The following is a 17,803-nucleotide window of genomic DNA, read 5'->3' on the forward strand; positions in this document are numbered from 1 at the left end:
GTCAGGCATCTTACGTGCATTGTAAAACTTGATAAGTGTGAAAATTACTAACATGGACCATGGTCAACTGTGGTTGAAACAAGGAGCTGCATTCAATAAACGCTTGATGCCCCCGGTGGCATCCTTGTCGATACAAAGCAACCTAAGTCCAAAACAAGGTCAAGGTCAAACTGAGGTCAGGTGATGTTTGAAGATGAGGAATGGTCACAGGTTACATCTGTATTAGTATCAATTCATTTTTGTAAGTGGTATTAATGCTAGACGAAACGGTCCCATTTGGTTAACCAAGAGATGGCCCATATAAAGCAACAACCTAAGTACAAAATGAGGTAAAGGTCAAGGTCAAACTGAGGTCAGGTGATGTCTGAAGATGAGGAATGGTCACAGGTTACATCTGTATTAGTATCAATTCATTCTTGTAAGCGGTATTGATGCTAGACGAAACGGTCCCATTTGCTTAACCAAGAGATGGCCTATATAAAGCAACCTAACCCCAAAATGAGGTCAAGGTCAAGGTCAAACTGAGGTCAGGTGATGTCTGAAGATGAGGAATGGTCACAGGTTACATCTGCATTAGAATCAAGTCATTCTAGTAAGGGGTATTGATGCTAGACGAAACGGTCCCATTTGGTTAACCTCGTACAGACGGACGGACAGGACGATCACTATATGCCTCCTGCATCAGTAGATGCCGGGGGCATAAAAATTTGACCACAGTAGACCATGGTCAAACTGTTGATCGTCTTTTCTGACCATGGGCGACCATGGCCAATCCTATCTCACCAAGGTCAACCATGTCCAAACCATGTTTTCACCATGGTATTTGATGGTTGACCACGTTAAACATGATCAACCATCAAAAACCATGGTCATCATTTCTCCTGGGCATCACCCTATACCAATAGCTCACATTAGGTGAGCTTAAAATATAATGTTTAAAGGCTGTATGCACATTTTTATTAATTAAATACTATTAGTTAAATCACAATTATGTGGTTACACCTGTCTATTTCTGTCATCTGTTTACAACCATTTAATGTCCTATCCTTGGCAATAAACGTTACCCATAATGTATCTGCTTTTGTACGACTTAAAATACATTTATCGTCAAATCCGTAGTAAAAGTGAAATTTACATGTTGTGTATTTTGATTCATAATTATACAAAATGAAGGGGGGAAAATTCCAGACTATCAATGAGGGACAATAGAAAAATGTGTCACCAATAATTTGTAAAGTCAAAATGTAATAATTTATTATATCCCAGTCCGCTGTCAAACATTCCTATCATTTCAAAGCTTTAAGGTAGCATGATAGTCTTGCATTATTAAAATCTTGACCTAAATTCCTCATTTACAATTTAAAATAAGGCTATAAGGCAGAGTGATTGTCCTGCATTATGAAAATCTTGATCTGAATTCATCATTTACATTTCAAAATTAGAAGATGCTTTTGTAGAAAAGCGCACATCTCCCCCTCTGCATAGTCGTATAGGCAAGAAGTCAATAGGGGACAGGAGCGAGTTAAAGAGACACTGATGGTTGGCTGCAATCGGGATCATGACTCTACTTGGTATGTCCAATCACTTTGACCTTGACCTTAGCAAAAGTGACCCCAAAAACAATAAGGGTCATCTACTCTTTAAGTCCTATCATCCTATGAAGTTTGAAGGTTCTGGGTGAAATGGTTCTCAATTTATTCATCGGAAACCATTTTCCATGACATGGTCCCTGTGACTTTGACTTGTGATCAAGTGACCAAAAAAACAACAGGGTTCATCTACTCTACATGTTTAATCATCCTATAAAGTTTCAACATTCTGGGTCAAGTGACTGAAAATATTGATCAGAAACACGTTTTTCCATGTTCAGGCCCCTGTGACCTTGACCTTGATCAAGTAACCACAAAAACTATAGTGGTCATCTTCTCTGTAAGCCCTATCACCCTATGAAGTTTCAAGTCTGTAGGTCAAATGGTTCTCCAGTTATTGATCGAAAATGAAGTGTGATGGCCCCTGTGACCTGGACCTTTGATGGAGTGACCCTAAAAACTATAAGAGTCATCTACTCTGTAAGTCCTATCACCCTATGAAGTTTGAAGGTTCTAGGTCAAATGGTTCTCAAGTTACTGACCGGAAATAGATTTCCACGTTTGGTCCAATGTGACCTTGACCTTTAATAGAGTGACCCAAAAATCAATAGGGGCCATCTACTCTGTAAGTCCAATCATCCTATGAAGTTTCAACATTCTGGGTCAAGTGGTTCTCAAGTTATTGATCAGAAATGGTTTTCCATGTTCAAGCCCCTTGACCTTGACCATTAATAGAGTGACCCCAAAATCAATAGGAGTCATCTACTCTGCATGACCAATCATCCTATGAAGTTTCAACATTCTGGGTCAAGTGGTTCTCAAGTTATTGATCAGAAATGGTTTTCCATGTTCAAGTCCCTGTGACCTTGACCTTTAATAAAGTGACCCCAAAATCACTAGAGGTCATCTACTCCATAAACCCTGCCACCCTAAGAAGTTTGAAGGTTCTAGGTCAAATGGTTCTCAAGATATTGACGGGAAATGGATTTCCATGTTCTGTCTGCTGTGACCTTGACCTTTAATAGAGTGACCCTAAAATCAATATGAGTCATCTACTGATGTCTGATCATCCTATCAAGTTTCAACATTCTGGGTCAAGTGGTTCTTTAGTTATTGATCAGAAATTGTTTTCCATGTTCAGGCCCCTGTGACCTTGACATTTGATGGAGTGACCCCAAAAACAATAGGGGTCGTCTACTCCATAAGCCATGTCAACCTATGAAGTTTGAAGGTTCATGCTGACAAGGTTTCATATACATCTGTGGGAATTCTAATTTGTTAAGAAGATAAGTCTATGACCTAGTGACTTAGTTTTTGACCCGAGATGACCCAATCTCAAATTTTAGTAAGAATTGCTTCAGACAAATATTTTTATCTTGAATGAGTCCTGGTAAAGACAAACATTGTAACTTCTAATAGAGTTAACAGTGCTTGGCCATAACCATAATTGAGCCTCACCATGAGAAAACCAACATAGTGCATTTGTGACCGGCATGGATAATGGTTTCCAGACCAGCCTGCGCATCCGCGCAGTCTGCACAGGATGCATGCAGGCTGGTCTGGATCCATGCTGGTCGTAAATACACTATATTGGTTTTCTCATGGTGCGGCTCTTATATCTTTGGTTCAGGTGAGCTAAACATGCCGCAGCTTAGCGGAGGTCCAAGAATATGAAAATATGAAACTTGCTAATATCAATTTTCAATCTGAACATTTGTTCAATTAACACCTTACAGTAATATGGAAAACATGCTGAAACTTCAAAGCAGTCTATTAAGAACATGCTAATAAATTAAAAGTCCATCACAGAGTTCTCAACCCTTTTGGAGATTATTTCGCAACATTCTTTTCCAGAAATCATTATTGCAAAAGACACAAAGCTATGAATTAAGGACATATGCAGCAGTTCTGGGTAAAAAAAATTCCCAATAATAGAATTTGTTCAAACTTTGTATATGAACACAGTGTCATGTTAGAAACAGAATTATGAAAAAAAAAATTAAAGGTCGCCATGCTTGTTCAGGAGCTATTGGCCATTGAAAATGCAAATTTGAAGAAAAATCCAGTTTTAAGGGCAGATAACTCTAAACCCAGCACGGTGACCTATGACTGTTTTTGCATTTTTCTGTTTCTAACATGAAACTGTGTTCATATACAAAGTTTGAACAAAGTCTATTATTGGGAAATTTTTGCCCCATCTCTCATACAAGAAACTGCAGCAAGTGTCTTTAAGTACTCTTAATTGCACTGTAAAGAATTTAATGCAAAGAAAATGCTTTAATATATGGTTTGATATCAGACCTGTATTAAGACCCTGTTGTAAGTATGGTACATGTCTTATAACAGGGAAAAGGATACCACTGCCTGTTAATGAGACAAAAAATTGTAGATCTCAAATAAATTCAAACACAAAAATTTCAGTTAAAATTTCTCGAAGTTATCACTTTCAAGTGTGGATAACTGGCATACTTTCTGTTCTAAATTTTTGATAAAACAAATGACCTAACTTCATAAGAACAACTGTATTTTATTCGAATGCACTTAAACAGATTTCAAAACATACACAAAATCTCCTATCGCACTGGTAACAAACGTTTCAAAAAATACTTTTCACCATTTCAAAATTCCATCAAGACTAGCGATCAGTAGACATTTCAAGATTATCAGGGCCATAATACCTAAAACTGCACGCACATACGAGCATGCATCAATGATAAACTTTCATGCAGCATCATGCATGTTGAGTGCGCCACGGGAAAGGGTCGAGACATAGACTCTGCTTTTCATCACGCACAACAATAAATGTCGCTGTCATCCCATACTAAGGTAGAGGGTAACAATGCATACAGCGGCTAGAAACCAAAGAGGATTTATGTGGTTGACTTTACAACTCCGACTCTACTGTTGTCATACTTGGAGCCACGATTGAGACAGAGATTAAATATTATTACAAAATATTAACTTCCACCATTAATTAATAAAGGTTACGCCCAACATTTTGTTTTTCACAAAGAAAACCTTTAGAATACTTAAAATTTGGTGGTATGATTGAAACAAGTGTCCATTAATTTATGCAACTTTTTATCACATTAAACATTAATTAAAATGTAAACATTAAGTGATTTGCCTGACAATATTCATGCAGTTAGCTCGGTAGATTCAGTAATTTTTGCATAAGTTTTATTTTGGAATTTGATTAAAGAATTTGTACTTGTAGTCTTTTCTACTTTGGGGGACAATACATCTTAATATTCTGTGAAGTTTTGAATTCATGTGTCACTCTGATTGTGAATGTAAGCTAAAGATTAAACACTCACAAACATTACCCAATGTACAGCAGCCCAAATATTCTCAAAGCTGCAATGATATGACAGAGGAATTATTCATATTCCACCTCAGAATCATGTGTTACTTGCTGAGAAGATATTAAATGTTAGTGCAGAAACACTGACTACAGTTTGCTGCACCTGCTATAGTTAACATTTACCCTGCTAAATTTCTAAAATGGACTGGTCCATCATTCAATTTGGGCAATACCATTTATTTTTCGAAGGGGAGTTCACTGAAAATTTACTGACTGAACAGCAAACAGTGCAGACCATGATTTCGGCAATTTAAATTGGACAGCAAAATTTTTTGTAACTTTAATTTAAATTTGATTGTTTATAGAATGTTATGAAGCATATTTTCGTTAGCAATGCTTCCATGTAAAAATGTTGGAAAATTTTGAAAAAAAAGAATGTTAAGTCATATATTAGAATTTATTAAGAGAAAAATACAATTTTGGCGATAAAGTTGACATTAATAAAGATATATTAAAAGTTCAAACCCTATTTCCACTCTTGAGAGCTTATATTAAAACAGTAAAGTTTCATTAATCTGTGGGGGCTGCAGTTCATAAAAATTCCCGTAACTGATTTGGTGGATCTACCTGCAGTAGTTGTAACGTATGTAACATCAATAACATAACTAAAATATTGGTGAAAGGTTAAACACCCATCTAAAACAATCTAAACAAGATCAACCCAGATCCTGAGCAACACAGTGTCATGGACAACAAGACCAGCATCCATAAGTGATAACTGTGAATTATTTAATTTTGCCGGTATATACCTTTGTGCTTTTGTCCAAAATGGCTGTTTTGTTAGAATATAAATTGGCAGATTTCTAGTTATAAAATTCAAAGAAAATTAATTTTGTTTGTTCCTCTGGATTCATTTTCGTGGACTGATCTTGAACCACAAAATCCATGGAAAGTAGTCCCACATGAATGTTTACGATTTTGCAGTAAATGCACACAGTAATTAAAACATTTCTAGATATTCTGTCAGTTTCTCAAGTAATACATACATTATTGTCTTACATAATGTTTACTAGGTAACACTGCAAGATGACATCCAAAATATTCATCATTTTCGCTGGAATCCAACATGGAACAAACAACCGAATAACTTTCTGTTTTTAACGTTTTTCTTGGAAAATAGAGTAAACTCTATGTAGTCACAGTTCAATTTTGTATAACTAATTAAGCAAACAAACTAGAACTGTCAGGTGTGACAAATAAAACCCCTACAATACGGCAACTGTCAAATCAAGTATGGCAACCATAAGAAAGAAATGGCCACAAGAAGGCGCAATTTAAGTTATGATGTACATTACACCTGTGTACCAAAGATTATTTAAATCTGTCAAGCCTTTCATGAGTTATTGTCCAGAAAGCAATAATAGAGTTGGGCAAATTTTAAGTTGGAAAGGGGCCATAGAAAAAAAAAATGTTTTATATTTCAAAATGTGTGCAACTAAAGTCTTGGGATAGTAGCAGTGTGAGCATGATCCAGGGCCGAAATATGTGAGACACACGCGCAATGCATGTGTCTTGACAGGTATGCCTTGCTGGTTATTTCTGATAGTAAAATATTTTCTGACACAATCATTGTATTAAAGTACAAAATGTCCAAATACTGATAGTGATTAATGAGTGCCAGGTAACTTTTTTTTTTTTGGATTTAACGTCGCACCAACACATGATAGGTCATATGGCGACTTTCCAGCTTTAATGGTGGAGGAAGACCCCAGATGCCCCTTCGTGGCCAGGTAACTACTTACGTACAATACATATACATACATGAAATGGCAAACTCTCTAATATATGCTATCACGCTGCAAGTGCATTAGTGATACTTGTACTATGGTGTATATTACCATAAATAACAATGGACGGACTATGTGACAATATTAAGTTATCCTGATTAGCAAGACTGGCAAACTTTGTATAAAAGTTTTGTCTGCAATTTTTTTTTTTTTTTTTTGCACTTTTGAATTCATCCAAATTCACATGCTTAAAGGGTGTGTGACATGAAAGGGGTTCAATCTTGAGCTGGTGCAATTGGAACATGGGTTTTGCAAATCATCTAGATTAGAGCAAAGTTTCATAAACAACCTATAGGGGTTTTAAAGGGAGTGGACAGGACACAAAAATTAAGACTCCAATGTTTGACCTTATGTTGACCATTGGTACCATCTCTTTCAAGGTGGGAATTGTGTCTCCTGGTGTAGACTTTGATAGTAAATAACTATTTTAAGTTTCAAGTCAAAAGCTTTAATAGTAACAGAGACATTTGACTTTATCAAAAATTTTAACAAAAAATTCTAAGTTAAAAAGGGGCATAATTCTGTCAAAATTCAAATCAGAGTTATGGGGATTGTTTCTCCTGGTGTAGACTTTGATGGTAAATAAGTATTTTAAGTTTCAAGTCAAAAGTTTTGAAAGTAACAAGAGATATTTGACTTTATCAAAAATTTTAACAAAAAATTCTATGTTAAAAAGGGGCATAGTTCTGTCAAAATTCAATCAGTGTTATGGGGATTGTTTCTTCTGGTGTAGATTTTGATGGTAAATAAGTATTTTAAATTTCAAGTCAATAGCTTTGATAGTAACAGAGATATTTGACTTTATCAAAAACTTTAACCAAAAATTCTAAGTTAAAAAGGGGCATAATTCTTTCAAAATTCAATCAGAGTTATGGGGATTGTTTGTCCTGGTGTAGACTTTGATAGTAAATATCTGTTTTAAGTTTCAAATCAATAGCTTTGATAGTAACAGAGATATTTGACTTATTCAAAAACTTTAACCAATGGCGATGCCGGTGCAGGGGCGAGTGCAATAGTTCTATATTTTCTTCGAAAAGTCAAGCTAAAAATCACCAAACTCAGATAATGAACTGTTCATGTATAGGGTCCGATAGTAATTCATTTTTTATATTAATAATTTATAGACAAAAAAAATGCTAATAGATACTTTAAAATGTAATTTGATAAAAGCATATCAAAACTTTTCTTTTTTTATGAAATAAAACAACAAAAGCCCTTTACTTGTGATGGCTGTACGTTTTTAAATTGAATTTTTTGTCAAAATGATATTATATTTACATTGATCTTTATAAAAAATCGGTGGAATATCTTAACTGTATGATATAAACTATGGCTTAACACCTCCTACGATAGATTTATTTTGACTGACTGCTGTTTTCAAATTTTACTACTTTTAAAGGTATACTTGACTGAAATTTCATATTTGAAAAAAAATACAACTGTTACATATAATTTATGTAAACATACAATTACCAATAAATACCATTATGTCTCTGTGTATTAACAGTACTAAGGAATACACACATAATACATGTACAGCTCAACACAGCATAAATGTGTATATCACTTAAAACCTGGAAGTGTTTTTAACAATATTAAATTGTTTCTGGATGACATTTAATTATGAACGTGGTTCACACAAAATCAATTCATACATTTCGTAAATATACCTATATTTGAGCCGTGCCATGAGAAAACCAACATAGTGGCTTTGCGACCAGCATGGATCCAGACCAGCCTGTGCATCCGCGCAGTCTGGTCAGGATCCATGCTGTTCGCTTTCAAAGCCTAATGGAATTAGAGAAACTAATAGCGAACAGCATGGACCCTGACCAGACTGCGCGGATGTGCATGCTGGTCTGGATCCATGCTGGTCGCAAACCCACTATGTTGGTTTTCCCATGGCGAGGCTCATTTGATTTGGATTTTCTACATTTGAAATAAATATCTAGAGATAAAATATTCTAGTGAAAGATGGGCATCGGATAATTCTTTAAGAGTGATTTTTACAAGGTAGATCTCACTAGATCCCAATGCTTTTATTTTTAATTAACAATTATTTACAAATAAAAGTACTTTGTCATAAATTATAAGGTATGCCCCTTTAAAAGTAATCGCATATATTCAGATATCTTACCCTGAAATCAGTCACATTAGCGGCACTTTCAAAATATATTTTTGAAAAATGTTCACATTAAAATCTCGTTACATACAGATTATACCATTGTACACAGTTGCAGCTTTTTCACGCAATTATGCACCTCAATATTACCCCATAAAACAACAGAGGAGCTATACTTCACACATCTAATGAGCCGGGAAACGAGAAAAAGGATTGGTAATAAACAACATTCATACATATACACATATTAAACAAGCGGATCTCGCCAGTTGCAAGCAGTACCAATGATGAGTAGACATCATTGAGGGAGAGTAATATATTTTCTAACTCTTATATTTATCTAAATAACAACAAGTAAATCCAAAGTACATTCATTTTTACCAGCAGCTGTTGTTGGATAATGATAATGATGATATTTAAACCAAAAGCAGCCTGTTGGTAAAACCGACCATCTACCATTCCATATAGTTAACATTAACAACAGCAGCCTGCTGGTAATAATGACTTTCAACCATTCTGTACAGTTAAAAATTCAGTAGGAGTCTGTATACTTTTTGGTAACTTTTGATTGCCTACAGATGGACCTCCAATGACAATGTAGTCTTGCACGAAGTGAAAGGCTGGAAATTCTGATAAGCTTATATTTTACATGTTAACACAGAAAATATAGTAGCAGTCAGTTATGGATTTAATTTAAATCTGGGTAAAAAGTATAGCTTGTATCTCCACAGACTTTGTGGGGACGTGTCTTTTATGCAAAAAAAAAAATGAATTCTAAGATTTTCCCTTATTTATTCCTTTTATTATCTTTAAAGTTTTTAACTTAATAGTGGAAAATATTTCAATTTTTTAAAGGAGAATTATGGACTGAAGGAAGTCCTGGAAAAAAAAGTGACATACAACTTGAAGGGAATTGAAGTCTTCAGAATTGTCCTTTATTGTTCAACTCAATACTATTGGTCATTCCCAGCAGAGGTTATTAACAAGAATCAATCTGCTACTTATACATTAGCATCTATTACTGTTTAACCTTTAGCCTGCTGGGTCCAAGTAAAAGTTCTACCTTTGTGACCAGTGCAGACCAAGATCAGCCTGCATGTCTGTGCAGGCTGATCTTGGTCTGCACTGTTCGCAAATTCAGTCACTAAACCCTTATGAATTACCTTCCCTATTGTCAGTGTATGGTCAGTTTATGCCTAGTGTCTTGCAAGTGAATAATAGTCTAAAATCTAGTTACTTGTCAGCCTATTTCCAGAGCTGACAATAAACTGAGCTAGTTGGTCGGCACTGAATAACCATCATGAGTTCATATACTTGTCAGCCAATTTCCAGAACAGAAAACCAGCTGTAAAATTTAACTTCCAGTCTGCTCTCAGTTTATATACAGTTTGTTGTCAGTGATGTTTGTAATCACATTGTAACAAATTGCATTGATTTTTCGTATGAAATTATTGAAAAGAGCAAAATTATATAGAGGTAGCTGGACAACAAACACTGACAACAAACTGGTATACAATTTCAATCTGGCAACACACTGGCTACATATCTGACAAGTAGCCGCTTTTTGGACTTTCCAATCTGTTGTCCCTGTAGTGTCAGTGTACATTCAGTCAACTGGCAATTTTTTATGCCAGCAGTGTGTTTACTTTGTATTGTCAGTGTATAGTCAGTCAAAACATACCAGGCTCTTTTACATGGACAAGAGAAAACTTTAAGCAAACTGGAATCATTATTTTAAGTTTTAACTAAATTCCTTTATGCAATACCAAGTTATGAGCACTTATACATAAGTGTGGCAGATGAACTAGTGATCCCAATATATCGCTTGCTACTCAGTGTTACTAATCCTAGGAATATCGTCTTTATTACCATTGTATTGCCATAGCATTGTCAGCATATGGTAAGTTTGTTTCCAGTTTAGTGCTTGTGAGTCAATTTTATTACAAATTAAGATTTGCAATATTTCAATTATCAATAATAATATAATATTGAAATCAAAGGAAATTTGACCAAGATTATGGTAAATTAGCATGTTTAATTTTACAGGGTAGCGAAAATACATGACTTTTAAATTTTCTGTATCTGTTTAGCACAAATAGTTGTTGAGGACAGAATCTGTGTTACAATGAAAACAAATAACTGTAAAATGATGAAAAAGTACCTTTACAATGCGCCCATCAATGCTGGAAAACTATTTAAAACTGAAAATAATTTTGGAGGGAAAAAATCCAATACGCAGTCATTTTTATAAGGTGTCTTGTAATATTTGTTTTGTTGTGAAAATTGCAAATATGGATATATTGCCAGTATATTGCCAGTGTGTAACCAGTGTATTGTCAGTATCTGCTCTGAGTAAATTTATATCCAATGTACTGTCAGACAGACAGAAAATCCATACCATATTGTCACTTATATAATTTTTTACAATTCCAGTGTGTTGCCATATCAGTTAAATTATAGAAATTATGTTATTTATTTCCAGTTTCTTGCCATTTTCCCGCCAGATTACTTCCAGACACTGGAAACAAGCTGACAATATTGTCAGTGTGTTTACATGCTGATTGTTATGTGCCAGTTTATTGTCATTTAGTTGGCAGGTTGCGCCCAGAAACTGGAAATAATATGGAAATAGTGCCCATGTTATTTTAAGCTAACCTTTTTTTCCCCATATAGGAGTCAGATTATTTCCAGTTACCTTTTTTTTTGACAGACTGTTTCCAGATCATTGACAGTTACCTTGCAGTTTAATGCCAGCCTGTTTCCATATTTCATTTTCGAAAGGGAATTTTCAGTGAACTCCCCCTTCGAATAATAAATGGTACTGCCCAAATTGAATGACAGACCAGTCCATTTTAGAAATTTAGCAGAGTAAAGGTTAATCAAGTCTGATATAAGCAGAATTTAGTTGCTATGCAACAGTCCTCCAAAACAAGCTGATTTTCTCTCTTCTCTTTGAAATCCGCTAAAATTTATTTCAAAGGGTTGATTAAAGTACTTAGTAAGGAAGCTGGACAAAAATAAGGGCCAACAGACATTTAAATCTAATGGATTATCTTTCAGGAGGTGTACTTCGATCATCAAAGCGAGTATTATGAGTACATCAAATAAAACTTACAAATATTCTTACATATGTATTTCTTGTATAACAAAAATAAAATGAACAATATATCTAAATGGCAATTGTTTATATGAAATAAAGAAGGAAATTGTATAGTATCATGCAACCTACTTCTGGCCTTTCATTCTGGTACCCCTAACTGTTTTATTCAAAAATCTGTCAAAGGGTTTTGTCTTGAATATTCCATACAAAATAACACAAACTTCTTGGAAAACTCTTTTACTCTTTTTTTTGTTTTATCATTCTATACTTGAAGGAGAAACAGGGCTTTGCATTTCAATATCTAGCATTTTCATAAAAATCAAAACTGAAAAAAATCATATATTTATGCACAACCCCAAATAAGACATGTATCAAATCTGGTCATCCCTGTTTACTGCTGTTTCATAAGTTTGAAGCTAGCTTTTGAACAAACTAACTGTTATGCAAAGCAATTTATTCAATTACAGTTTGTGTCAATCTTGCACAGTCTGAGAACAGTCTGGTTCCAGCATAACTACCCAAGAAGTGAGACTTGTCAGTCACAGGTAATCAGTCTGTAAACCATTCAAAAATAATTATCCAATGAAATATTTCCCCAACAATATTCTAGAACCAGGTGAAAATAATAAAACTTTGTAATTATTTACCTCCACCTTATTAAACTTCCCTGAACTTAATATTTCACAAACTTTGAATAAAGGCTTTATAAACTGGATCTGAGCTGGATACCCCCCTACCCCTCCCCTCACCCCCAATGAAATTAACAAATAACCAGTTGTAATAAGGAGATTTTTGCATACATAGCCTTCACAGAATAATAATTTTCCAGTTTTACACATTTTTTAAACATTTTAATTTGTAATTCTTATTTTTACATGGACAAATAGACATATCGAACTCTATTTCCACTGTTTTCACAACACAATAGCTATGTGTTTTATAAATAGACATAATTATTATTAGCACACCTTTTTTCATCACTTTTACACAAAAGTGGCATACAAACCAAATGCACATTGCATTTACAAGTAACAAGATACCTTGAAAGCACCGGTTTCCAAATGTTGCCTAGTACTTACGGTGCCAATGTAAACCGCAACTGGCCAACGCAAGTGACCTAATAAATGCTGCTGACTAAAAGCTATCATTTTATCTATTCTTTAACATTCTGCTGATCACTGCAGATGAAAATGCATTGCTGCCATAACATTGTTAGCTGCATCCACTAAAGAAAATCATGATCACGTAAATTATTTTAGCAGAACAAAAGACATATAACGTAAGCGTTTCAGCATGTCAAATATTTGTGCTAATATGAAGTCCTATTAAAGACAAATGGAAATCAATTAAATACAAGAATAATTATAAGACATTAATCATGTTTGAGGGTTAAATCATGCTATAAATATAACAAGCAACAGTTATATTGTTTCTTGACAGGATAATGGCAGGTTTTAACTTCTTGTTATTTAGGCGAATATAATTTTATTCCCATAGTTTTATGTTCTGCTAGTGTACTAAACAGGTTTTGGCAATTACCCGAGTAGGGTTTAATTAGAATTATCATTGTTATACTTGTATCGAAACAAATTTATGATCTCAATTCAATACCTCATACGCGACCTTATAAAATATATAATTCTATGTAAAAAAATGTATAAAATGAGATATATATATCGCCAATTTCGTTAAAGTGCTGTTACTACTTATTTTCATATAATCTGTTAAAGTGAATGTTTTTGTGGCAATTTATAGGAAGACATACATCCAAAGCCATTCATCCTCAACCTCCGACCATGTGGGGAAATTGTCAGTCTTTTGCAGAAAATCAAATCTCCAGGAATTCCAGAGAAGTTTATTAAATGTCGTATAAAGCTGAAATACTGTTGAAAAGCAGCACTAAATCAGACAACAATTAACAACAAATTTTTTTCTAAAGTACATACGTAGAATTTTATGGTGTGAACATTTGACTAACTAACTAAATAATGTGCTTAAAAAGAGGTACGGTTGGAGCATAACTGCAAGTAACTGTGGACACGCAGGTATCCTGTTGTTGAATGCAAGAAACTTAACATTTATATGTTCTAGCCTGCAAAATTTTCTTATATTATAAGAGTAGAAACTTAGGTATTTTGGGGCGGAGGATTAATTTCCTTTAGGATGCTATTAAATGTGGAAACTGGGGCATAAATTATTACTGACAAGCTTCTCTACAACCATACAAATTAAGTGCCTCTAATATATGCATTAACTGCTAATCCAAATGATTTTCGCTATAAAAGAGTAAATAAAGTGGCTTTAACGAGCTCAAAAGCATGCACACTTATTTTCCTTTAAGTGTAATGTAGAAATTACGAGCACGGCACTAAGTAATTAGCGGCAGTACTTAGAACAATTCATTACACCATTGCACGTTCATGATATCACACAAATGTAAAGTCATTTTCCACTCGGCAAATCTTTAAGATGCATTGTTAAACAAAATGAGTTTCTGTAATAGCAAATTTTAGTATTACAACCAGCTGCAAGCTAACTCTCTCAGCAACAGAAATTTCTAAATTTGCAAATGTTCCATCACAAGTATTTTCCGAGCAAAGCCATATAACTTAATTATCATTAATACCAATTTTCCCTATTTCAAAAAATCTCTACCACAAACAGTTCAGGCAATGCTTTAACACCCTGAACAAAAATGTAAAAAAATATCAAAATATGGTTGCTATGAATTTATTATTTTCATGATATGTTTCATGATTACCTTGATGGTTGGGAGAAAATTCACTATTATTCAAGTTGCTGGTTAATCTGTTCACACACGCTAAGCTACAAGAAAGCAAGCAATACAATGATTATGATAGGCAGCTTTTATGAAAAAAATACAATTGCTGCAAAATTTTGGCAAAATTGCATACATTATAACCTGACCAGAAAGAGGAAACTTACTTTCAGTTAAAAATTAACAAATTTCAATGAAAAAACTGTAGACAACTTTGACCTAGTGATCTGCTATATATATTCTTCCTAGATCTTATTAATTTTTTTGTTTACAGCTTTTGTAATCTTGTTTTGATCAAGTTTAATTATTACCTACATTTCCCAAACTCGAGACCCTTTCCTGAAGTTCCTAATTCTGATGTTTCATGCCTCTGAATATGTTTACCTTTTATAATTAGAGTTAATTAATTGTTGTTTTATTCTTCTGCAATTTAATTGACATAATTAATTCTACTGCATACTATAATGCTGTTTCGTAATTTTCGCTCGTCATTTTTTGTCTTTTTTATAATATCAGATATGATCTCAGCTATGACAAATAAATGAATGATATCCTCTCTCCACAACCTATTTTAATCCTTACCCTGCTAAATTTCTATAACTGACTTGTCAATCTTTCAATTTGGAGAGTGCTCTTTACTGTTAAAAGGGATGCATTCCAAAAAGATACTGACTGAATAGCGAACATTGCAGATCTTGAAACTGCACGGATGTGCAGGCTGATCATGATCTGCACTGGTCACAAAGGCAGAATCAATGATTCGTTTCCAGCATGGTAAGGGTTAAATTAAAATTTTCATGATAATCATGCAATTAATTTATAATAGCCTTATTAAATACGAGCAATTAATGTCAATATATATTAATTAATGATACTTAAATTTACCAATTTTTTTTTCTCAATTTTTTTTTTATAATTTCATTCAAATGCTCTGGCTGTAAAATGAATTTTATCAATTTGCAAAAATTGAAGGAAAATTGCAGTCTTGCTAATTTTATGACAAATTTAATGTTAAAATGATATATGACGGGCAAACGCTTTTATGTGCATTACAATTTAACGATAATACATTATCTCGCCAAAGATCCATTTTCACTGAGGCAATTACTTAAATATAGCGTGCTTCATGTCACAATACTATCCCAGTAAAACAACAAGCTACCACGTAAAACACTATTTGAATTTTTTTTTCTAAACTAAAACGATCATATAAATTGTCAAACACACTTGGTAATATGGCTTATTAAAGTATACACCTATAAAACAACTATTATAAACTTACTAAAAAAATGTTTTAAGGGGACGTAAAACAAATCATTATGACGACAGACACTAATCACTGTACTCTATCACTTAAAATTGCATTAACATTTATTCATTAAGATTTAAAACAAAATTATTACCTGTAAAGTGCCTATCGTACAAGGTAATTATTCATTCTTTGATAAAAATCTTACGTAATATGAACAAAATGTAAAACTAAATTTAGAAAATATAGATCCGACGCAAGATAACCACATGGATATTACAGACTACTTTTATAGGCCCATAAACGGAATGTGTTGCAAAATGAATAGATTATTATCTTCGTAACTTTTTTCAACAACAAACTGAAACAACCTTGACAATAAAATATACATGTTAGCAAAATTTTAGACATCCGTAGCCTATATGCTCAAAAATAAAAGGCAAAATTATTATAAAGAAATTATTAAATTTTCAATTTTGTTTGTAGACTCTTTGAAAGAACTGTTTATAAAAGTGTTTCTAAACAAAAAGGGAATTCATGTACATTGTACATCATAATTATATACTAAGGCTATAATATTGTAAACTTTACCAAGCACTTATCACATAATTATATTAGTACTACAAAAATGTAAACATTATATTAATGACGATAGACATCATCGTTTAATACTTTCTTAAACCTCTTCTCTAGAATGTTCAATATCAATACATTAACCCTGAAATCATTTAATTCCATGGTTATGAAATTTCATGGTTTTGGTCAAAACACCTATTTCATGGGGTTATAAATTGAACATAAAATTAATGGAAATCTTACTTGTTGGAATTAAACTTCATTGGATTAAACTAAGGCATGAAATCCATGAAAATTATTCCCCGAAGAATACTAATGATTTCACAGTTAGTAAAATGAGCCGTGTCATGAGAAAACCAACACAGTGGCTTTGCGACCAGCATGGATCCAGACCAGCTTGCGCATCCGCGCAGTCTGGTCAGGATCCATGCTGTTCGCTTTCAAAACCTATAGCAATTAGAGAAATCGTTAGCAAACAGCATGGATCCTGACCAGACTGCACGGATGCGCAGGCTGGTCTGGATCCATGCTGGTCGCAAAGCCACTATGTTGGTTTTCTCATGGGGTGGCTCAAATACTGTATCATAATTCTGTGGGGATATGAATTCATTCACTTTTGAAGATTAAATGAATGAAATGTTTAAGGGTATTCTATGTCATGCATTGATGTCATTATAAAAATTTAGTTCCTTATGAATTTTAACAATAGGACAGTCAAAAATTGAAAGGATTTTTTGGTATCGTAAAGTTATAGGCTTGAGCTCTGAACTGGTTGCACTAAAGAGGTCTGCATAGTTTAAAACCTTTAGCCTGCTGGTGGCAAATGATTCTACCTTTGTGACCAGTGCAGACCAAAAGCTGTGCAGGCTGATCATGGTCTGCACTGTTCACTATTCAGTCAGTAACTTTTCAGTGATCACCCCTTCGAATAATAAAGGGTACTGCCCAGATTGAATGATGGACCAGTCCATTTTAAAAATTTAGCAGGGTAAGGGTTAAGTCTTAATTGGGTGTAAACATATGATTCATTATGCTGTTATTTTGCACAATTTTTCACAAAGATTCCCTATCATCATTTTTCCATTAAATGTGATATTTATTTTCTATATTTCATATTTACTGCGTCGCTTTGATGTCTATAACTCTTACATAACTCTTTCTGCACCGCAGCATCTGTTGATGTCGTTAGCGTAATTATCGTAATAATGATTAGCGCAATCCGAGGAAAACCCATCAG

At 33.9% G+C, this 17,803-nt stretch overlaps 1 protein-coding gene across 5 annotated transcripts in view; it reads right to left on the bottom strand.

Moving 5' to 3' along the window:
- LOC123527814 (zinc finger protein rotund-like) overlaps window positions 1-17,803 on the bottom strand; it is a 199,858-nt gene that overhangs the window by 135,078 nt on the left and 46,977 nt on the right. The window contains exon 1 of one of the 5 annotated variants that reach the window (XM_053523735.1): window positions 16,145-16,172. The exons of the other annotated variants lie outside the window; for them this stretch is intronic. The gene's annotated coding sequence lies outside the window, so the exon portion shown is untranslated. Of the gene's footprint in view, window positions 1-16,144; window positions 16,173-17,803 lie in introns of those variants that run through there. 5 annotated transcript variants of the gene reach the window in all.

Source organism: Mercenaria mercenaria, chromosome 14 (genome assembly GCF_021730395.1).
Source record: "Mercenaria mercenaria strain notata chromosome 14, MADL_Memer_1, whole genome shotgun sequence".
In the NCBI taxonomy this organism is placed as follows: domain Eukaryota; kingdom Metazoa; phylum Mollusca; class Bivalvia; order Venerida; family Veneridae; genus Mercenaria; species Mercenaria mercenaria.